At 38.7% G+C, this 17,839-nt stretch overlaps 1 protein-coding gene across 3 annotated transcripts in view; it reads right to left on the bottom strand.

Annotated features, from left to right (window-relative positions):
- Window positions 1-17,839, bottom strand: part of LOC131145098 (uncharacterized) — a 79,384-nt gene that overhangs the window by 45,636 nt on the left and 15,909 nt on the right. The window contains exon 1 of one of the 3 annotated variants that reach the window (XM_058094179.1): window positions 643-793. The exons of the other annotated variants lie outside the window; for them this stretch is intronic. The gene's annotated coding sequence lies outside the window, so the exon portion shown is untranslated. Of the gene's footprint in view, window positions 1-642; window positions 794-17,839 lie in introns of those variants that run through there. 3 annotated transcript variants of the gene reach the window in all.

The following is a 17,839-nucleotide window of genomic DNA, read 5'->3' as shown; positions in this document are numbered from 1 at the left end:
AAACCAATACTTCAACACAACATAAACAAATTGGTTTATAATCACAAGGTCAGCGGAAAATTAATTAAGTTATAAACCTTTATAAATAGGTGTAAGTATGGTCACTAGAATACTTTGTAGATTTTCATATATTCTTCCAACAATTCAATTCAACCAAAATGATCAAAACAATATACACAAGTTAGATTGATTCTAGCAATGCTTTCAAGATTCAGCACTTTAATAACTCAAAGTAACCAATCACAAAAATATTCAATCAAGATATGAAAACCAGCTCTTATACAAGTTTCAGTTTTTGTAGCCCTGTATATATGAATTTGATTCAAGCCCTGTAGAGAATGAAATTTATCGTTCAAGATGATAAGCAATATAACATCCACACTCTTCCCAAAATTCATATTTCAAATAAACCTTCAGTTAATAGGTTTTGGGTGTTGAATCAATCAATGTACTCCCTTATGGTTTCTGCAATTAATATTGATCAATCAACGTACTTCCTTTCGGTTTCCGCAAGTCCTAAAAACAAATTAATCTTTAGTTTATTTAAAATTCAATCCACGTAGTTTTTATGATTAGGAAATTTAAATCATCCACGCAGTTGATATATACTGGAAATTAAAAAGAATAGGGAAAGAGAATGACCCCACGTTTTTTACGAGATTCGGCTTATCCCCAGCCTACGTCCTCGCCTTTGGCCAATACCACCAAAGGATTCCACTATACCGTTCCTTTCCGGGCGGAACAAACATTTTACAAGCTACCCCACACTCAAACACTCCTTAAGTAGACTAGAGCAACGCCTCTCCAAGTGATACCCCACACTCGGTCACCCCTTCAATAGGCTAGAGCAATGCCTCTCCAAGCGATAACCCTACGCTTGATAACAACGATCCAACAGCCCTGAATCGTCTACAAGACAAGAAACAAGAAAGAGAACTTGTGTACAAGAGACACTCTCAGATAAAGTAGATAGTACAACAATCAACACAATATACTTCAAAGTAAATTCAACATAAAGTAATTGAAGCTCAATGAAATTATATCACTGAATTAATCTTCCTTTGATTGAAAGATTCAGACTTTGAAAACACAATTTCAGTGTGAGAATCAGCAAGAACTCAGTTGAGTGTGCAACAAGATGTTAGCAAGAGAGCTTTAGTGAATTGAGAGCACTTGAGATTTCTTTGATTGCTGTAAGTATTTCTTAGTGATTAAAATCCATGTCTTGGGGGCTATTTATAGAATTTAAAAAGTTAAATCCTTGCTCCCCAAATTTACTTGGAGTGTTGATCAAGTTTGTAAAAGAATTGGAGCCCAAGAAACCAATTTAAAAATAATTCCCGTTGGTATTTTAAAATACTGTTCAAGTGGCAGTCGCCTATCACGACAAGGCAGGCGCCTGTCTTAGTTCAAATTCAAAAGTCAGAACACTGGCAGTCGCCTATCAAAACACAGGCAAGCGCTTGGGATGACCAGGCAAGCGCCTGTCAGGCACCTATCAGGCCCCTGGCACCTTTTTGTCTGCCAATTCTTAAAAAACAAATATAGGCAATCGCCTAGGATTTTTGGGCAGGCGCTTGGGCTTTCAAAAACATTGTTTTTTAAGGTTTTGATTTTGAAAACTCTTTTCATTTGAGATCTTAATTATTTTTAACTTTAGAAAATATATTTCAAGGTCTTTGAAAAATGGTTTCTTAAGATTTTAATTTATCCTAAAGAGCTTCAATTCATTTTATATTGAGCTTTACTTGAAGTACTTACATAAAAACTTCCTTAAGACTCTATATTCTTCAACTCATGGAGTCTTCATGGATGTCCTTGCTTTGAGTCCTTTCTTTGAGCTTTAAACATACTTTGAGCTTTTAGCACGTTCTCTTTCATGCTCTCATGATCTTCAAACTTTAATATTCTTTAGCAAATTCTCATTCATGCTCTCATGATTTTCAAACTTTATTAAATCATCTTTGAATCCATGCCTTGACTCTTCAAGCTGCATTGATCATCTTTCTTTGGAATATAAGCTTTCATTGATCTTTGTGAGCACTTGACCTTATATTCTCATTCTTGAGTCCTGAAATATCATCACTTTACCAAATATGTTAAGTTCCTCTGATTTGTTATCATCAAAACAAGATTTTAAGCCTTGTAAGGCCAACATGCTCAAATCAGTGGCCCTTTCCTTAGGGTTATAAAGTGTTATGAGTGTGGACAAGAGGAGAATATAAGGAGGGAGTGTCCTACCTCTCAATCTCCTATGATACCACAAAGACAACAACAACCAGCAACTCAGTTTTCTAGTCCTCGACCTTATCAACCATATCCTTCCCCAGGTTTGAGTTCTCCTCGAAATTCAGTGAAACCAACCCAGCTGAAAGTTCCTAGTCCTACAAATCCATCTAAGGTTGAAGCTTCATATAAGGGAAAGGGGAAGGAGTTAGAGAAAAAGGTGCAAGAAAGATTTTATGCCATTGCAATGTCCCAGCATGGGCATCATGGAGAGCAACCAAATGAGGAGGCAAGTAATGCTATGGTGGAAGGTATGATTCTTTTACACAACACTTGGGCAATAGTTTTATTTGATTCTAGTTCTACCGACTCCTACATTGCTACATCCTTTACTAATATGTTGTGTTTAGAATATGAACATTTGTGTAGTGTCCTATGTGTTGCTTCACCTGTGTGGAAAACTATAAATGTGAACAAAATATGCAGAAATTGCATTTTACATATTGATGAACATGACTTCCCAATTGACTTATTAATCATGGATATTATGGATTATGATGTAATCCCCTAGGAATGGAGGGGTTATCCATTTATCATGCACTTGTTGATTGTTTCCAAAAGAAAGTAGTACTATGAGACCCAAATGGATCAATAGTTTCCTTCCATGGAGACTAAACAAAGAAGCTCTCATGTTTGGTATCTGGGTCGCTTGTGAAAGGATGGAATTTTGGCTAATGTCTAGGGTTTATAGCAACAATGAAAGAAAGCAAACAAGTTAATGAAACCCGAGCTTCTTTACCCATAAGACCATAGTTGATGAATTTCCAAATATTTTTCCAGATGATTTACTAGGAGTGCCTCCAAAGCAAGAGATTGAGTTTACTATTGATTTAGTGTCGGGGACGGAACCTATATCGACTGTCCCATATAGAATGGCTCCAGCTAAACTAAGGAAACTTAAGGCGCAACTACAAGATCTCCTTGACAAGGGATTTATTCGACCTAGTGTATCACCATAGGGTGCACTTGTTTTATTCATAAGAAGCATGATGGGTCCTTGAGGCTATGCATTGATTATAGGAAGTTGAATTGGGTTACTATCAAGAATCGGTATCCACTTCCAAGAATTGATGAACTATTTGATCAATTGGCAGGATCCTAATATTTTTCGAAGATTAACTTACGATCCGGTTATCATCAACTAAGAATTCAGGAATCAGATATCCCAAAGACAGCATTTCGTACACAGTATGGTCATTATGAGCTTCTTGTGTTACCATTTGGGGTTTTTTCAACCATACCTAGATCAATTTATTATGTTTTTTATCGATGATATTTTGATATATTTAAAGACTTAGGAAAAGCATGAACAGCACTTGCAATTGGCTTTACAAACATTACGGGAGCATCAATTATATGCTAAACATGAGAAATACAAGTTCTGGACAACTAGTGTGACATTTTTAGGTCATGTCATAACCAAGAATGGGTTATTTATCGATCCTTCTAAAGTTGAGGTTGTACTGAGTTGAAAACCACTAAAAATGTGGCCAAAAATTCATAGTTTCCTGGGTTTGGCAGGGTATTATTGCAAGTTTGTGCAAAATTTTTCCAAAATAGCTATGCCATTGATTAAGTTGACTTAAATTTGTGTGGAGTGAAGAATGTGAAAGAGCATTTCAAGAATTAAAGCATCGATTGACAACAACCCCAATACTAGCTCTTCCAAACAAGGATTGCTATGTAGAATATACAGATGCTTCCTTGAATGGACTGGGATGTGTGTTGATGCAATAGAAAAAGATGGTTGCGTATGGATCACAACAATTAAAGCTACATGAGCGCAATTATCCAATGCATGACTTGGAATTAGCCACTTTTGTGTTTGCATTAAAATTATGGAGTTCATACTTGTATGAAAACAAATTTGAAGTGTATTCAGACCATAAAAGCCTTAAATATCTCTTTACTCAAAAGGAATTGAACTTTAAGTCAAAGGCGGTGGGTGGAGTATTTGGAAGACTATGACTTCAAACTCGATTATCATCTAGGTTAGGCAAATGTTGTGGCAGATGCACTAAGCAGGAAGTCCCGACATAAATTGGCAAACTTGAAAATTCAAAGGTGGAAAATGCTGGAGATAATACATTCTTTTAACTTGCAAACAACCATTCAAGGAGATAAGGTTTATATATATAACTTAAGGGCACAAACAACTCTATTGGAGCAAATTATTAGAGGATAAGAGCAAGACCCTCAATTTCAAAAAATATTGAGAGGCATAGAAGAGGGTATACACCTAGAAGGATGGGCAAAATCTTCTGATGGAGGATTTCGTTATTTGTGTAGGCTTTGTGTTCCACATGATTTGAAAAAGGAATTCTTGCGGTAAGCACATTGTTCTAAATACAGAATCCATACCGATAGCACTAAGATGTATAAAGATCTGAAAAGGCAAGCAAAAGCTGAACATCAAAAGCCTACAGGTTTATTACAGCCATTACTAGTTGCACAATAATAGCGAGATGAAGTAACAATGGATTTTGTTTCAAGGTTGCCAAGGACTACACTTGGTCATGATACCTTGTGGGTTATTGTGGATAGGTTAACAAAATCAGCTCATTTTTTACCCATCAAGATTTTATATTCACTCGGAAGGCTAAGTCATTCGTATATAAAAGAAATTGTATGGCTACATGGGATTCCGTTAGAATCATATCAGATAGAGATCCAAGATTTACCGCTCAATTTTGGCAAAGTTTCCATAATGCCATGGGCACAAAATTAAATTTAGCACTACCTATCATCCTGAAACAGATGGTCGATCCGAAAGGGTAATTCAAATCTTAGAGGATATGTCGAGGGCTTGTGTTGACTCTACAAGTCCAATCCGGTTTTGATAATGACAAATCACTTGGTATTTGATCTGTGCATTGAGTTTGTGAACAGGAACTATATTAAGCATGCACAGAAGGATAACGAGTCATGGAAGCCATCAAGTAAAGCATACATATCTTGGCAAGATCCATGGAACTCAAAGAATACGAGAATCAAAATGCAAGCTGCAAAGTTCAAGAACGTCATGGGAATGGGTACTTAGAACTCATGTATTTACATTTTCGTATGATTTAATTTGAGGCTCAACATATACCTTAGACTGACTTTAGGATTCATGCATTTCATGAACATCATTAGGGGACATTCATGGACTTAGAAATATTGTTAAAACCTTGGAAAATGTTTTTATAAAAGAGCCAAGAAAGAGAGCAAAGCAGATTTTTAAATTAAAAAAGAAAAATTCAGAAAAATGGCACTTCGGTAGCCTAAAGTCAACCTCAACCGCTTGAAGAATTTCTTTAGGAGCCTGAAGATTAAGTTCAGTAGCCTGAAGATTTAATGGTGAAACACAAAATCAGGCCGAGACACTTCGGTTGCCTGAACTTGTACTTCATGCGCTTGAACTCGCCACTTTAGGAGCCTAAACCCCACTTCGGTTGCCTGAACTCGCGGGAAAACTTAAAAATATAATTTTTATTAAAAGGACTCACAAGCTATTTCTTTGATCCAACAGTTGAGATCAATTCTAAGGGTAAGACACTATATATATTGAATATCTAAACCCTAGTACGTGAGCTAAGACACACAAGAAGAGAAGAACACATCTTATTGAAACAGAATAGAGAAACTTGAGCTGATTGCTATACGATTGCCTGCGCTCCAATCTATATTCATCTTCCTTGGGCAAATCAACTCAGAAAACCAAAAGGGATATCACTTATATATCTTGATTTCAACGTGGTATTGAGGTTTGGTAATTCAAGTTAATATTTTCAAGAGTTTCTCATCTCATCACTTGTTATTGAATATCATTAAATAGATTGATCTTGAGTGTGCATATACATATAAATATTATTTTTGACAAGATCATTACTTGAGAAAGGTTTTAGCTATTGGTTGAATAGTTTGATTCAAGAGAATATCTATTTTTTATAGAGCTTATCATTGAAAAATCTACTTTTGAATATTAGTTAAGAAGTTGATCTTGAGTGTGCATATAGTAAATCATTTGATAAGATTACCACTTGAAAAGAGTTTTAGCTATTTATTACATATTTTAGGTTCAAGTGAATTTTTCCATTCAAAGAGTTGATATTTTCAACATAACAAATCTACTTATTTGAATATCCCTAGTGTTCATAACGATTTATTATTGAGGGATATTTTACTAAAAGATGCGACATTGGGATTTTGATCTTTGAATTACATATCGTGTATATATTTGCACATTACAAAGATCGGGTTGTGATTAAATATTTGAAAGAAAGCTTTTTGATTTTTATTAATATAATATTCAAGATAAAGCTTTTAATAAGTTCACATTAGATATATTTGTGCATCTTTACAAAGTGAACTAGAACCCTAATATACTCCAAAGTGTTTCAAATATATCTTTACTTGGGAATTTTTAATGAAAAGGAATTTGTGTGTTAAAGCATATCATTCATAAAAGATTGTATCGTTTCATACATTCTGGGCTTCAAGTTTCATCATATGTTAATGTATTAGGAATTTGAATTGTACTCACGAGCTTTTGTTGAAAGTAATTTTGAGTGTTTTACAGAATTCATTGTATTCACGGTTCGGTTTGTGAACCAGGTGTGAAGAGGAAGTTGTACCTCTTGTAAGCAGCGGATTAGGAGGAAGTTATACCTCTTGTAAGCAGCGGAGTAAGAGGGAGTTGTACCTCTTATAAGCAACGGATTGTAAGGGAAGCTCCGTCCCAATTTAAGGTGCAGGGATTTTAGTGAAATCCCTGAGTGGGTTGCTCAAGGCGAGGACGTACGCCGAGTTGGCTGAACCTCATAAAAATTGCGTTTGTCTTCTCTCTTCCCTTAACTTTTTACTTTCCGCATTACATTATATTATTTGCATTGCATGTGGATGTTGAATTACTTTACATGCAATTAATTGGGTAAAAGTAACTCATTAAAAAAAGTAAATTTAATTCAATCATAAATCCCAGCAATTGATTTGTTAAAAATACAAATAGGGATTAAGTGGTAAATAGGTTCAAAGAATTTTTTAAAATACCCAATTCACCCCCCCCCCCCCTTCTTGGGATTACACCTTAATCAACAGCTTGCATTCCAGACTTCAAAGGGATTTGGAGTGAGCATCTACCCTTAGTGGAATTTGCCTACAACAACAGTTTCCAATCGAGTATAAATATGGCACCTTATAAAGCTCTAAATGGGAGACCTTGTAGATCACTAGTGTGTTGGGTAGAGATAGGGGAAAATCAAATGTTTGGTCCAAATTTAATTCAAGAAGCTACTGAGAGGGTTAAGCAAGTAAGAAATCATCTCCTCACAACCCAAAGCAGACAAAAGAGTTATGCTGATAAAAGAAGACGGCCACTGGGATTTGAAGTCAGACATTTCATATTTCTAAGGGTGTCACCTCGAAAGGGGATATTTAGATTTGGGAAGAAGGGGAAACCACAACCTTGTTATGTTGGGCCATTTCAAATTTTCAAACGAGTTGGGAAAGCAGCATATAAATTGAGGTAGCCTTCTAAATTAGCTCATATCCACGATATTGTCCATGTCTTGATGCTTCCAAACTATGTGTTGGGAAGTGATCTACGAGCAACAATCGCACAAGAAAAATTACGCAACCAAAAATACGAGACCAGATTTACGTGGTTTGGTCCATTCTGACCCACATCCACGGGAGAGCACACAATCACTATAAAAGGGAAGAATTACGAGGAGGCTACTACCCTCAACTCTACTCTCTCTCTCTCTCTCTCTCTCTCTCTCTACAACACACTCTGCCTCACACAGCACACCGCACTCTGCAACTCCCTCTCTCTGCACACACACCTCACAGGTCTCTGCTGCACACACACACAGCCACACAACTCACCACCTTGCCACACACATACATCTCATATATATACATACACAGGAAGGGGGAAAGTCATACAAGGCAGCTGCAAAGTCAACATGGTAGGCAGCTGTTTGGTGGCTGTCAGTTTCTAGCGTCAACAATTGCGGCTAGGTGGTCCAGCTGCCGACACCAATATGAGCCACAACCTAACAATCTACACCTTGGCGAGTATCAACTCCCAAGTCCACAGCTCCACCTTGATACGAACTTGATCAAGGCAAATCATCATAGCTTGATTCAAACGTCTGAACCATACAAAGAGTACCGCCTTCTTCATCAGCAAACCGAACTCATCTGTTCATTTCTGACGACGTGCCGCTATCATCATCTAAGGTCAAACCACCAACCAATGTGGTTCCCATCAACTGATACAGCCCACAAGACTCCTTCCCAGTAAACACCATTGAGTCACATTGGGTCACCTCCATAGCTTCACCTGCGATAGAGATTTGACAACCCTTAGAATCCAACCGACTAAGGGAGATCAAATTTCTTCGCATCCTTGGAACGAAGTTTACATCATCCAAAATACAGACTGCTCCAACAGGCGGCTTCAGCTTCACAGATCCAATACCTCTGGCATGCCATGAAGACCCATCACCAAGTGATACCGTACCGCGAACTTCTTTGAAAGAATGGAAAAATTCTTTCTTAAAACAAACATGAATTGAACTCCCAGAGTCCAAAATCCATCCATCATCGTTTGGACTGCCATGAACATTCATGTTCTTTCTCATCAACTTCCGGCACTCCCTCTTCATATGGCCGTACTTTTTGCAATATCGACACTGCACATTTCTTTGATTTTGTCGATGTAAGCTGCTCGCCTTTACAAGGACCTCATCATTACCATGCCATGTGGCATGTTCCGATACATTGACACCGTCCCGTGTCTTCTTTTCTTCTTCGTATCGTTTTCGATCTTCACAATCCCTCTTCAAGTGCCCCTTTTTATCACACCAGTAACATACGACCTCGCTCGTATCTCGTCCTCTTGATTTTGAACGCCATTGTTTACCTCCGAGCTTTCGATCTTTGCTTCTTCCTTGTCTCTCACTATTAGCCACCAAAGCTTGCTCACGAGACGTCACAATCGGCTTTCTTTGTTGTTTTTGTCCCATATTGGTAGAATACTTCCACCTTAGTATAAAAGGTTGTTTTGAATTTTTTATATGATTTGTCCCACATTGGAGAGAAGTGTTTTTTAGACTTGAAGTTGAAGCTATATAAAGAGCTCAACTCTTCATTTGTAAAAACACCTCAAAGTTGTACTTTGTCAAGAAGTAGTGGATTGATCATCGGCGCCCGAGGACGTAGGTAATTCTATACCGAACCTCGTAAATTTCTTATCTTGTTCTTTTTATTGCTTTATTATTAGTTTAAGCATTGCTTTAATTTCTTTTATTTTCAAAAGCAATAGTTGTAGTATTGGTGTTTGGCACAAGTGGGGTGCCTGGCACAACAATTGGTATCAGAGCTAGGTTGAATAGTGTTGATACGGAGGTGTTCCTCTGTTAGGATCCTTGATTCCACGTTTGATGCCTAAGAAAGACCTTATCTAAGCGAGTGCTCAGAGACCATTGCGGCTCAGTCGCTCCCTGGAGGTCAGCCTGGTCAAAGTGGAATTTCATAGGATAAAACAGAGTAGACACAGTTGGTACGTACTATTCATCTTAGGCCTTTTGCTTTGTTGGTTGCTATTGAATATATAGAAGATGGCAGAAACTAGTGCAGCAGTAAAAGAAACTCTGTCCACACGAACTCCAACCCCTTCAGCTTCAACATCATCATCGAAGACGATAGCTAATGCTCGGTTTGAGGTGGAGAAATTTGATGGTACCAATAATTTTGGTATGTGGCAATGTGAGGTGATGGACATCTTGTATCAACAAGAACTAGATATTGCTTTGGATGATAAACCAGTATATATGGGTGACAGAGATTGGGAAAAGATCAATCGTCAGGCATGTGGTACGATTCATCTGTGTCTCACCAAAAATCAGAAATATTGTGTTATGAGGGAGACATCTGCAAAGAAATTGTGTAAGACATTGAAAGATACATTTATGACCAAGAGTCTGGAAAATCGGCTCCATTTGAAAAAGAAATTGTTTCGCTTCCAGTATCAACCAAGTATTTCGATTAATGACCACATAAATGCTTTCAATAAAATTTTGGCCGATTTGTTAAATTTGGATGAAAAGGTGAAAGATGAGGATAAAGCCATATTGTTACTGAATTCTCTCCCTGATGAGTATGAACATTTGACCACCACTTTATTGTATGGGAAAGATAAAGTTACTTATGATGCTGTTTGTACTGCATTGATTAGTACTGAATGCAGAAAGAAGGATCAGAGGGTCCATAAGGAAACAGCAGAAGCACTAACAATAAGGGGACGTTCTCAGAGTCGTATGCCTGGAAGGAAGAGTAAATCTCATGGGAGGAGTAAATCTCGTGAGAGACCTGCTAAAGATGAATGCGCCTTTTGTCGTGAGAAAGGGCATTGGAAGAAAGATTGCCCTAAATTACAGCAGAAGAATAAGGGAAAAGCACATTATAATGCCAATATAGCCAATGATGATGGAAGTAAGTCAGATTTTTCTCTTGTTGGAACATCTTCGTCACATTATTTTGGTAAGTGGATTTTGGATTCTGGTTGTTCCTATCACATGTGTCCCAATAGGGAATGGTTTTCTAATTTTGAAGAATTAGATGGTGGGGTTGTTTTTATGGGAAATGATAATACTTGTAAAACAACTGGAATAGGATCAATACAGTTGAAATTTCAAGATGGAACTATTAAGACCTTGACTGATGTTAGGTATGTTCCAAGCCTAAAGAAGAATCTGATTTCATTGGGTGCCTTGGAATCTAAAGGATTCACTGTCACTTTGAAAGATGGAACCTTAAAGATTAAATCAGGTGCGCTGGTGGTGATGAAAGGATTAAGGAAAAATAACTTGTATTATTTACAAGGTAGTACAGTTATTGGCTTAGCAGTTGTTGTTTCTGAGAAAGATGAAGGTTCAGATACAACCAGGTTATGGCATATGCGATTAGCACATGCAGGAGAAAAATCTTTGCAACAATTGGCTAAGCGAGGTTTGTTAAAGGGTGCAAAGGTGTGCAAACTTGAATTTTGTGAGCATTACATTCTGGGAAAACAAACTAGAGTGAAATTTGGCATAGCAATCCACCAGACTGAAGGTATTTTAGACTACATCCATACAGATGTATGGGGGCCCACAAAAACGGCTTCGTTGGGTGGTATGCATTATTTTGTCACTTTTGTTGATGATTTTTCCAGAAGAGTTTGGGTGTATTCTATGAAGCATAAAAATGAAGTGTGTGATATTTTCCTTAAGTGGAAAAAATTAGTTGAAACTCAAACTGGCAAAAAGATTAAACGGCTCAGATCAGATAATGGTGGTGAATACACGAGTGACCCGTTTATGAAGGTATGTCAGGATGAAGGTATTGCTCGACACTTCACAGTTCAAAATACACCATAGCAAAATGGGGTTGCAGAGCGCATGAATCGGACATTGCTGGAGAAAGTTCGATGTATGTTGTCTAATGCTGGGTTAAACAAAAGGTTTTGGGCTGAGGCTGTTAGGTATGCGTGTCATCTCATCAATCGTCTACCATCATCTGCAATAGGGGGAAAAACACCCTATGAGGTATGGTCTGGAAAGTTAGTTAGTGATTATGATTCTTTACATGTATTTGGTACTATGGCTTATTATCATGTTAAAGAATCTAAGTTGGATCCAAGAGCCAAGAAAGCAATATTCTTGGGGATAAGAGCAGGAGTCAAAGGATACCGTCTTTGGTGTCTAGAGATGAAAAAAATGATTTTAAGTAGAGATGTAACTTTTGATGAACTTGCGATGATGAAGAAAACAATACACAAGGAGTCACGAGTTGAAGAGAATACCAGTGGTACTCAACAACAGGTGGAGGTTGAGACAATTTTAGGAAACCCAGTGAGGAATGAGACTACACAAGGTAACTCTCCAGTTACGGTGGAGAACAGTGTACAAGAAGAGGAGATTTCAATTCGAGAATCTTCACAGCAACAAGAATCAATTGTTTCTCAAAGGCCAAGACGAGAAATTCGAAAACCTGCTCGGTATACTAATATGGTGGCCTATGCACTTCCAGTTGTGGATGATAATGTTCCTTACACTTTCAAAGAAGCAATGAGGAACTCTGAATCAGACAAGTGGAAAAAAGCAATGGATGAAGAAATGCAGTCTCTTCATCAGAATCAGACTTAGGAGCTAGCCCAGCTGCCCAAGGGTAAGAAAGCAATTGGTTGTAAATGGGTTTATGTAAAGAAAGAAGGATTTCCAGATGCAAATAATGTTCGCTTCAAAGCTAGATTGGTAGCTAAGGGCTACGCACAGAAGGAAGGCATTGATTATAATGAGGTATTTTCTCCAGTTGTTAAACATTCTTCCATTAGAATTTTGTTGGCTTTGGTAGCACAATTTGATCTTGAACTAGTTCAACTCGATGTAAAAACTACATTTTTACATGGTGATTTGGAAGAGGAAATCTATATGACTCAGCCAGATGGATTTCAGGTTGCTGGAAAAGAAAATTGGGTATGTAAACTCGGTAAATCATTGTATGGTTTAAAACAGTCTCCAAGACAGTGGTACAAACGATTTCATCAGTTTATGATGGGTCAGAAGTACATCAGAAATAAACAGGATCATTATGTTTATTTTCGCAGACTACAAAATGGATCTTTTATATATTTACTCTTGTATGTTGATGATATGTTGATAGCTTCAAAGAATAGGGAAGAAATCAACAAGTTGAAAAGTCAGTTAAATCAAGAGTTTGAGATGAAAGATCTTGGTGAAGCAAAGAAGATACTTGGCATGGAGATTCGCAGAGAGAGAATGAGAGGAAGAGTTAGTTTGTCTCAAAAACAGTATTTGAAGAAGGTAGTACAGAGTTTTGGCATGTCTGAGCAGTCAAAACCAATAAGCACTCCTCTTACTCCTCATTTCAAACTTAGTGCTGCTTTATCTCCTAAATCAGATGAGGAACGTAAGTATATGTCACAGGTTCCTTATGCAAGTGCTGTTGGTAGTCTGATGTATGCAATGGTTTGTACTAGAAACGATATTTCACAAGTTGTTAGTATGGTGAGCAGGTATATGAATGATCCGGATAAAGGACATTGGCAAGCTGTGAAATGGATTTTGAGATATATTATGAATACGATTGATATTGGTATAGTATTTGAGAAAAATAATACTATTGATCAACGTGTTGTTGGATATGTGGATTCGGATTTTGCAGGTGATTTGGATAAACGTCGATCAACTACTGGATATGTTTTTACATTTGCTAATGGTCCAGTGAGTTGGAGGTCTACCTTACAGTCTACCATTGCTTTATCTACAACAGAAGCAGAGTACATGGCAGCTTCAGAGGCTGTTAAGGAAGCTATTTGGTTGCAAGGTTTACTTGAAAATTTGGGAGTTGTTTAGAAGCACGTGGTTGTATTCTGTGATAGCCAGAGTGCTATTCACTTGGCAAAGAACCAAATCTACCATGCACAAACGAAGCACATAGACGTTCGGTTTCATTTTGCGGGATATTTTTGATGGAGGGAAGATACTTCTTCAGAAGATTGCTACAACTGAAAATCCCGCAGATATGTTGACCAAGATTGTGACAACAATCAAGTTCAAACATTGTTTGGACTTGATCAATATCCTGCAAGTCTGAATAATTTTGGAAGGCGCTGATGATGTGGAACTCCAGAAAATGTTGGTGACAGAAAAATTTGTTGAATTTATCGTCAAGGTAGAGATTTGTTGTTTTTGTCCCACATTGGTAGAATACTTCCACCTTAGTATAAAAGGTTGTTTTAAATTTTTTATATGATTTGTCCCACATTGGAGAGAAGTGTTTTTTAGACTTGAAGTTGAAGCTATATAAAGAGCTCAACTCTTCATTTGTAAAAACACCTCAAAGTTGTACTTTGTCAAGAAGTAGTGGATTGATCATCGGCGCCCGAGGACGTAGGTAATTCTATACCGAACCTCGTAAATTTCTTATCTTGTTCTTTTTATTGCTTTATTATTAGTTTCTGCATTGCTTTAATTTCTTTTATTTTCAATAGCAATAGTTGTAGTATTGGTGTTTGGCACAAGTGGGGTGCCTGGCACAACATTCTTAACGTCTCAGAATCTTGAAGTGATGTCATCACATCATCCAACTTCAAGGTATCCTTCCCCACGAGCAATGCAGTTACCAGACCATCTAATGAAGCTAGTAGAGACGACAAAAGTTGAAGCGCCTTATCCTCTTCATCAATTTTTATACCGAGACTCAACACCTGGGTCAAAATCTTGTTGTAATCATTTATATGATAAAAAAACTACTTCCCTCGTTCATTCGAAATTGATAAAGTTTCTTCTTCAGAAACAACTTATTGGTAAGGGACTTCGACATATACCTTTGCTGCAATTTCTTCTAAAGCTCCATTGGTGAGGTTTCGTCTAACACCGAATATTTAACTTCATTTGCCAAACACAATCGGATTGTGCTGACCATCTTCATCTCCAATTCGGTCCAATCATCATCTTTGAAATCATCTGGCTTCTTCCTGATCAAAGGCATGATCAAGCCTTGATGAACCAAAATATCCTTCACTGTGCTCTACCACAAACTGAAGTTGTTCCGCCCATCAAGCTTCTCCACCTCAAACTTTGAAGTGCCAACACCTGCCATTTTGCTCCAAATCTCACAAAATGGACACCGCCAATGGCTCCAGAACAACCAAAAACCTTAGAAATGGTTCAAGCAGTTCGAAAAACCAACCCGAAATGGCTGTGAAAAGCCCATTCAAACTTCAGGTCAAACCAGTCAAAAACAATCAACTCTCCGTTAACTTTAACGGAATATTCCTTCCCTTATCGGAATATCCCTCGCGGCATTAACGGCCGCTGACGCTGTTACTAACGCTATCTGCTGATGTGGTGTCACGGGGCTCACCTGCTAACGTGTCCTGGGGTCCCCCTACTAATGTGGCACCAGGGCCCACTTCCTATGGGGCCCACTTGTTGACGTGGCACCAGGCCCACCGTGGGTCCCAACTAATAACGTGGCAGCTGACGTGGCACGATCCCGGCTGCTGATGGCGTAGGTCCCCCACTGACGTGGCTGCTGACTGTATAGCTGACTCAGCGCTGATGTGGCCATGGATCTACTGACGTGTCTGCTGACTCAGCACCCACCATGGGTCCCCGTTGCTGACGTGGCACGGTCTCGACTGCTAAGATGGCGTAGGTCCCCCGCTGACGTGGCTACGGACTGTGCAACTGACTCAACACTGATGTAGTCGTGGAGCTGCTGACATGGCGTTGATGTCAGCGTCTTCAACCTCCAGACACTCGCCGGACATTTTCCGGCGCGTGGGCATGCGTGAGGACACCTTCCGATCACCGGTGGGCGCATAAGGCCGCGTCGGGGTGCGTGGCAGCGTCGTCTCTTCGTCAGCGGCGCGTACGGGGTCTGCTGAGCTCCGTTCAAGCTCCGGTTACCACCGTTGGCTTCGTCTCGACAAGAGGAATGTTTGGTGGTCTCAAAACCAAGTTTCGAGCTACTAGGCAAAGGCTCAAATCTAGGAATTTTGCTCCAATCCAGCGATTTTGCTCCAACCTCTCTCTAATACCATTTGTTGGGAAGTGATCTACGAGCAACAATCGCACAAGCAAAATTACGCAACCAAAAATACAAGACCAGATTTACGTGGTTCGGTCCACTCTGACCTATGTCCACGGTAGAGTACACAATCACTATAAAAGGGGAGAATTACAAAGAGGAGGAGGCTACTGCCCTCAACTCTACTCTCTCTTTCTCTCTCTCTACAACACACTTTGCCTCACACAGCACACCGCACTCTGCAACTCCCTCTCTCAGCACACACACCTCACAGCTCTCTGCTGCACACACACACAGCCAGACAACTCACCACCTTGCCACACACATACATCTCATATATATACATACACAGGAAGGGGGAAAGTCATACAAGGCAGCTGCAAAGTCAACATGGTAGGCAGCTGTTTGGTGGCCGTTGGTTTCCAGCGTCAACAATTGCGGCTGGGTAGTGCGGCTGCCAACACCAATACAAGCCACACCCTAACACTATGAACCAAATTCGAGTCATATTCTTGAATGGTCCAATATTTTGATGAGGGAGGATGTCAGCTATCAATAAAATCATATCTAGATTCTTGAAAAGAAGGAAAGGGTCTTAAGGGAAAAGGTAATTCCTTTGGTCAAGGTACTAAGGCAACACCATGGCATCAAAGAAGCAACCTGGAAATCAGAAATCAACATGGCTGAAAGATATCCTCATTTGTTTGCAACCAAGGTCGGATGAAATTTCTTAAGGGTGAGAGAGGTGTGATAACCATACCCTTTAGGCCATGGTAAATTTAAAATACTTTGATAAATTAGCATGACTTGCTTTGTTTTGCAATAAACAAGTTCATACTAGTCATGTAATTCATTTAGAGTTGTATTAACTGAGACTGGAAATTCCATTTGACTTATTAGTGGTAGGACGGGCTTAAATGAAAGTAAATTACAAGGGTCATGCTAAAACATAAATAGCATAAGAGTTGGGGCAGGGAGAGAGAAAAAATAAAAGAAAAAGAAAAGATGGGACATGCTGAAACCAGGTGTGACACCTGGCAGCACTGCAAACCAGCAGCAGCCACCTAGCAGCTCTGAAAACCCAGCAGCCGACACCTAGCACACAGATGTCAACACTGCAGGACCCCTGTTGCCACCAGCTGCTACGGTCCTACCATGCGTCCAGCTGTTGTCTTGACCTTTCCAGCCCTACAAAGCAGCCTGAACACAGAATAGAATATCACAACTCTTGTTGTAAACCCTAGTTCTAGAGAGAGAGAGAGAGAGAAAGATAACTCTGCAGAAAATCAGGGAAATTCAGAGAAAATATAGGAAATTCAGAGGGAGACTTAAACTGGGTTAGAAGAAGCTCAAAATCAGGTAGGTATTCTAAATTTTCATTTATTCACTCACCTAGGATTTTGGGCATTTAAAGGAAACAAGGGTAGAAACTTGTATAAAGTTGAATCCTAATAAGATTTAAGCTTGTTATCTCTAATTACTTTATATGGCTGCATAATACATATATGTTTATTTGGTTATCATGGTTGCATATCTTGTTTAGTTGGGAAATTTTCATGTGATAGATATTCATCTTGTAAGGATGATGGTTTTACTTGCTTTGGCAAAGCCTGTGTGTGCATATGTTGAATTGCTATTGTGTGAAATAGATGGCACCATGTGCTGTTGTGGCTGTGATATTGTGGAATTTGCAAGTAGGGATTGTGTCTCCCTTGGGTTAAAGGCCCTAAACCTCTGGAGAGGTATTTCCGCGTTAAGCGGTGGTTGACCAAGCTGGAATTTGGCACTTGTTTGAGATAAACTGTGCACTTAATTGGGACAACAGTGCTATGTGGGAAAAAAAAATATTGTGTAAATGCATGCTGTTTGGATGTTTTGCAATAATAACTTTAGATGAACAGATTGTTTTGAATTAAGAGTGTGTTCATGCATACTACTTTAAATAAAGAGTGTATTCATGCACCTT

The sequence above is a fragment of the Malania oleifera genome, chromosome 12, assembly GCF_029873635.1.
Source record: "Malania oleifera isolate guangnan ecotype guangnan chromosome 12, ASM2987363v1, whole genome shotgun sequence".
NCBI lineage: Eukaryota > Viridiplantae > Streptophyta > Magnoliopsida > Santalales > Ximeniaceae > Malania > Malania oleifera.
The sequence above is the reverse complement of the archived record's forward strand: the minus strand, read 5'-3'. Positions and strand labels throughout refer to the sequence as shown.